This window comes from Tamandua tetradactyla, chromosome 2, assembly GCF_023851605.1.
Source record: "Tamandua tetradactyla isolate mTamTet1 chromosome 2, mTamTet1.pri, whole genome shotgun sequence".
NCBI lineage: Eukaryota > Metazoa > Chordata > Mammalia > Pilosa > Myrmecophagidae > Tamandua > Tamandua tetradactyla.
The window spans coordinates 84,803,272-84,809,867 of NC_135328.1; the positions used below are offsets into that span (position 1 = coordinate 84,803,272).

Below are 6,596 nucleotides of genomic sequence, written 5' to 3' on the forward strand. Positions count from 1 at the left end.
GGGGGGGGGTTGGAGGGGTAATAAGCAACTGTGATCACAAGTGAAATAAATTTTGATTGTTGAGAAAAGTTCGCAAAGTAACTTTGTGGATTTTTTTAAATGAATACTCATAAAGTAACAGAATTTGAAACACATTCTTCATCAGATCTCTTACATATATTAACTTAAACTTATTAACACGTGCAGAAAGATGAGGGGAAACAGATCTAGGTGCATGGGTACCAGCTGTAAAGTTGAGTTTGTGATTGTAACAAGGATTTCCTATACAGAGTTCCTGTTCCTTTCCTCATTCATGAAATGGCAGGCTTGTGACAATATGACATGCGAGACACAGAGCATCCAACACAGAGCTGTGGCATAGATAAAGCGAGACTTGTCTTGGCCTCACAGTCTAAACTGTGGAGATATATAATTGGAAGATACAGATTTGCATTTGAGGACAAGCTCTGTCACTTGATGCTACTTTGTTTCTCTATACTTCATTTTCCTTATCTATAAAATGAAAGCCAACACATTAAAATATGATCTTCATAGCCTGGTTGGAAGGCATACATAAAATGATGGAATTAGTGTACCCCCAAACAGGTTCTCCAGGTTTTAGTGACTTTATGCTCTCTTCACTTTTCCCTTTTCAAAACCTGCTTAAGGGGGACCTGATCTTATAAGAGCTCATAAGATCGCAAATAACTGATAAGACTTCAAAACATGTATGTGTTTATCAGGGGCCAAAGGCTTCAAGTTAAACGAATGAATCTGCATCTGTGGAATTTAGGGAATTAAATAGCTAATGAGGGCTGACCCGGGGGTGGTAGATGGGGTTTTTTGCTAACTGGTAGACTGAGTTTTTGCATGGTCTCTTTTAGCCATATATATTGGAGTGTTATTGAGGGCTCTGAGAAGCAGACTGTAATGGGAAATATTTTGATCAGAGCAAAGCTGAGATGGATTTGAAGGAGCTGAGTGAGTCGGTCCAGCAGCAGTCAACCCCTCTCCAGCTCATCTCTCCCACGTGGCAGATTCGCAGCAGGCTCTAGCTAAGCCTTGACAGGACGACAGAGAGTCACAAAGCACAATTAGAAGAAATGAAATCTCAGAAGATGTTTGTAGGGCCGTAGAGCACAGCGATTCGGAGGATTCCGAGAATTCAGATCGCAGCGGTAGTGAGTGTATCAGCGACGATCAGCAGAAGTCTAAGAACGAGCTGGAAGATGCAGAAGACACAGAGGGCAGTCGGATGGCCAAAGAGCCACCTGCTGTTAAAAAACAAAACAAAGCAAAACAACAAAACCCAAACCGACAAACTCAGTGGAAATGAGAGGGGGTGAAGAGCACATCACCGGCCAGTGAGAAAGCAGATCCGGAGACGGTCATGGAAAAGGCCAGTCCAGAGCCCGAGAAAGATTTTTCAGAAAAGGCAAAACCTCCGCCTCATCCCACAAAGGATAAACTGAAGGAAAGAGATGAGACGGATTGCCCTACAGTACATCTGGGTATGAATTCCGATTCAGAGAAGGAGATTGTGATAGATTTAGGAGAAGACAATTTGGGGCGGGAGGGTCGAAAAAATTAGAAGAAACCGAAAGAGCCATCTCCCAAGCAGGATGTTGTGGGAAAGGCTCCACCGTCCACTACGGCAGGCGGCCAGCCTCCCCGCGGCAACTCCGGTCCTCACCCGCTCTTCTTCCCAACCCCCCGCGGCCGGGCTCACGGCCACCACCAGCACAGCGTCCACGGTCACGGTTCCGGCCGCCGCCGCCACGCGAAGCCCGGCCAAAAGCAGAGGCCGCTCTTACCGAAGGAGACTGCCCCGGCGGTGCAGTGGGTCGTGTGGAACTCATCGACTGTTCAGCAGAAGGAGATCACCCAGAGCCCATCCACATCCACCATCACCCTGGTGACTAGCTCGGGGTCCACGAGCTGACCAGCCTTCGGTCAGTGCTGACCTGCCTCAGCCGATGTCACGGCAGATACCGCCAACTACACGAGCAAAATAATGGATGCAATTAAAGGAACCATGACAGAAAGATATAATAATCCTTCTAAAAACACTACTGGAGGCGAAATAGCTGAGAATCTAGATAGAGAAGCTTCAGTGGCTGCACCAGCAGGAGTTCTCGGAAATGAAACACAACCTGGCGCTGACCCGGCCCGAGATGCCGCAGAGCCTGCAGCAGGAGCGCGACCCGCTCATCGCCCAAAATGAAGAAGCAGCTGGAGCTGAAGAAGCAGCAGGTGATGGATGAGACCAAGAAGAAGCAGTGGCGCGCCAACTGCAAGAAGGAGGCCATCTTCTACTGCTGCTGGAACACCAGCTACTGAGACTGACTACCCCTACCGGCAGGCCCACTGGCCCGAGCACTGGAGGTCCTGCACCCAGTCAGCTACCGCCCCGCAGCAAGATGCCAAGGTGAATGCTCAAACGCTAAACAAGCCGTCCCAGGCCAGCTCCTCCAGCCCAGTCCCTTCGAAGACAGGGAGACCTCGGCCTCCAGTCCAGCGCCTTCGAAGACAGGGAGACCGAGAAGAGCAGCGACAGTGGCTCCACCCTCGACCTTTGTGGCTCCTGGAAGATGCCCTCCTCCATCCGCCTGGGCTCTACCCAAGGATCTGACCATTCCCAGAGCAGCAAATGCAGTTGCTGGAGCAGCTGCGACGAGAAGCGGGGCTCGGCAGGGTCTGAGCACAACGCCAGTACCATCAGGGCGAAGAGTCTCATCCCAAAGGAGTCTCGGCTCCACGCCTTCTGGGGCTAGAGGCAAACCGCAACGCACACCCCCACCCCATGGCGGGGGTGGGGCGGACACCACAGCCAAACAGGAAGCAAGAGAGACACCACGGAAGCGAGGACAGCCAACCTCACAACTTGAGAATTCCACACATTCATACTTTGCCTTGGCTCCTGGCGCAAAGGGCAGCTGACACTGCACAACTTCCAGCCTTAGCTTTGACCAAGGACTGTTAGACCCACAGGAAACCTTTGCTTTAGATGTTAATAATGTACAGTTTGTGGATGTCATTGAACCTAGAGTACCTTTCCCTTTTTATATTTGTATTAACTTTGATTTATTAAAAAAAAAAAGAAAGACAATGAAAAAAAAGCAAAGCCAACAACAAAGAGAATGTTTTGATGCTAGAATAGGGGTGGTCAGTCGTGCCTGCTGCCACCAAGTAGTGATAGAAGCTTGGGCTGGGAGTGGCGGTCATGCCCAGGGAGTGGTCCTTGGATGCCCACAGGAAAGCAAGACGTTTCCGTTTGCATTTCTGTCCACAGCACGTGGGGATCGGGCGTTTCTGCACACACTGTGCTGTCATGGGCACATCACAGCAAGCCATCGGCCCCTTTCAGATGCCACAAGCTACATCACAAATGCGAGCTCTCTGAACCAGGAGGACACTTGGAGAAGGTAGTTTATATTATGTGATTTCAATGATGACTCTACTCCCGAAAGGCAAAATGATGTCCTTGTTTACAGCGATCAGACAGAAACAGACCTTGCTCAACTCAATTGCAGAAGAGGAGAAGACAGAAAATCGTTAGAGTCCTAAGCTCTGAAACAAAGAGTCTTTGCTTTGTGGCTCCTTCAAACATGCACACACACTTTGCAAGAGATGCTGTGCCTCTCAGAAGCAAGAACTCCAAGGCAAGATGCACACAGAGGATGGTTGAGTCTGGGGTGAAGCATGTATGTACTATTTATATGATGGGATTCACATTTTAATGTAAGCATGAAACAAAGGCAGTATGAGAGAAAGCAAGACTGTGCCATGCTGTCTTGATGCACTACATATGCTGTAGTACCATTTTGTGTGTTGTGTAAAACAAAAAGCATTGAACAAAGCAAAAGGTGAGGTACGTATATGAGAAAATTGTACAATAGCAATTCCAGTACATTCTGTTGTACATTCTCAGTCTCGTTTACTTCCTCTTCATTGTCAATAAGAGGATGCAAACTGTACAATTTCCAGCTAGTTACCCATATTAGAGAAGAAATAAAAAGGAGAGAGAGAACGTTTGTGAACTGCAGTTGTCGAGAAAATAGCCTAGCTGGCCTTATTTTTTAAACATAATTGCTTTTAGCATAGGGAAGTATTTTTTCACATTTTCTTTGTATAAAATTTGTATTAAACGTAAATATCTTTTTTGAAAAAAAAATAGCTATTGAAGGAGACATCCCATACTCAGATTTTCACATTTTCCCCTGCTCTTATATTCCAACTAGGGAAGACACTATTCACATTTAGGCCAGCACACACCCTTAGAGATAGTGGCAACTAATAAGAACTATTAAAAAGGGATAATTTAAGAAAGAAATAGCTAATCTCTAATTTTGAAGAGCAGAACTCCCTAAAAGAATATTACTAAAGATGACACTGTATTAAAAAAATATTTGCAACTCCACTAGGGAGGGCACAAGTATAGGAATTAAGCCTGCACCTGTGAGTTTACATTTGTCACATAGCTATAGAGATCAGATTAAGGGCTTTGTTTCCTTAAAGGGAGAAAACACCTTCTAGCAAGAAAGAGAGTGACAACATATAAATTAAGTTCACATTTTAAACCCCACCGAAAGATCTAAACATAACTTCTTTGAACCCAGTGCCATTAGTGGGATCAACGTTCTGAACTGAAATGTCAGACTTGGGCCTTGATTAGGGACTGACAGATAGAGCTTTGGGTGGATAACTTACCACATCTTACACTACTGCTACTCTCGCTCCACCAATACCATTAGACCATTAGCTAATATTTAAGTTAACTGCCTTAACAACATGATGAGATAGGGACTGTTACTAGGGCCATTTTACTGGGGGAAGAAATTAGGTTAGGTAACTTGCCCAGAGATACACATCAAAAAAGTGGTTGAAACAAATTCCAGTACTTTGAATTCTTTAAACTTTAAGGCCAGATGAAATTCCTACAAGTTTCTTAGTCCATCCAACTGCTTCTAATAATACTGTTAAGTCCTGAAATCCTTCACTATATTGGGTACTTTACATGCATTATAGGTTGCATAGTGTTTAATCGTTCACATCATGGTTTAAATGTACACATCAAAGATTATTATTGTTATTATTTGCATGAGCAGGCACTGGGGATCGAAACATTAAAGCATTATTATCCAGTTTTCATGTTTAAAACAGTGAGTCTTAGAAAGTTTAAATTTTACCTAGATTGAATTATTTATCCCAATTTAGACATGTGGCATTCCTCTGAGGGGTGAACCCATTTTAAATATGGTCTCTAAGAGGTTTTTTTAAATTAAGGTGTGGCTGAACTAAACAAAGTTGGGTCTTAATCAGATTACTGGAGGCCTTATTAAAAGAAAGCTATGAATTATTGCACGGTTTCCTAGATTGCATGCTCTTATAGTAGTCACATCTATTCCTGAATTGTAACAGTTTTTTCTAAATTATGAGATGCTGAGTTCCTTGTATATAACCTGGTTGTTCCTGGAATTTCAGGATTCTGTGTGACACCTGAGACTCTCAGTTAGAGTTCTGTAGCTCTGAAAGTCAGCATTACCTCATACAGCAACTGTTAAAAAAAGCTGAAGAAAAAAAGCAAAAAAAAAGCTGAAAAAGAAGATGTGAACTCTTTCTAAGCCAACTCCGCAGTTAAAGCCATTGCCTTCACCTCTACATGGGTTATAACTCCCAGGGGTGTAAATCTCCAAGCTAATGGGGGACATGCCTCCTGGGGATGAGCCTGGCCCTGGTATTGTGGATTGAGAAAGTCTTCTTGACCAAAATAGGGAAGAGAAATGAAGCAAAATGAAGTGTGGGTGGCTGAGAGATTTCAAATAGAGTCAAGAGTTCATTCTGGAGGTTATTTTTGTGCATTATATGGAGATCCTTGTACAGTTTTATGTATTAGAAGGCTAGGAAAAAAAAAATCCTGCAACTGTTGAGCTGCAATCCAGTAGTAGCCTTGGTTCTTGAAGAGGATTGTGTAACTATATAGTTTTTATAGTGTGACCATGTGATTGTGAAAACCTTCTGGTTGTTACTCCCTTTATCCAGTGTATGGACAGATGAGTGAAAAAAATAGGACAAAAAAATAAATAAATACTGGGAGAGGGATAAGTGTATGTGATGTTTTGAGTGTTCTTTTTCATCCTTACTTCTATTCTTACTTTAATTTCTTTTGAGTAATGAAAATGTTCAAAAACTGATTGTGGTGATCAGTGCAGAACTATATGATGATACTGTGAACTATCGATTGCAACTTTGGTTGATCTTATGGTATGTGAATATACCTCAATAAAATTGCATTAAAAAAAAAAAAGAAATCTAGGGCAGTGTGCCAGTGGCTCAGTGGCAGAATTCTCTCCTGCCATGCCAGAGACCTGGGTTTGTTTCCTGGTGCCTGCCCAAGCAAAAAAAAGAAAGAAAGCTATGGGGTGGAGCTGGAAGCCTGATGAGAAAGCTAAGGTACCCCAACAATTGCCCATAGCCAGCACCAGAATATTACAGACGTTGGGGAGAATGTGTCATCTTGCTGATGCCTGGATTTTGGACTTCTCTTAGTTCAAAATCGAGAGCCAACAAGTTCCCATTGTTTAAGACAACCTATTGTGTGGTATTTGTCATAGCAT

General features: G+C 43.8%; 1 pseudogene; it reads left to right on the plus strand.

Moving 5' to 3' along the window:
* The first annotated feature begins 929 nt into the window (after positions 1-929).
* Positions 930-2,753, plus strand: LOC143675098 (MYND-type zinc finger-containing chromatin reader ZMYND8 pseudogene; annotated as a pseudogene).
* The last annotated feature ends 3,843 nt before the right edge of the window (positions 2,754-6,596 follow it).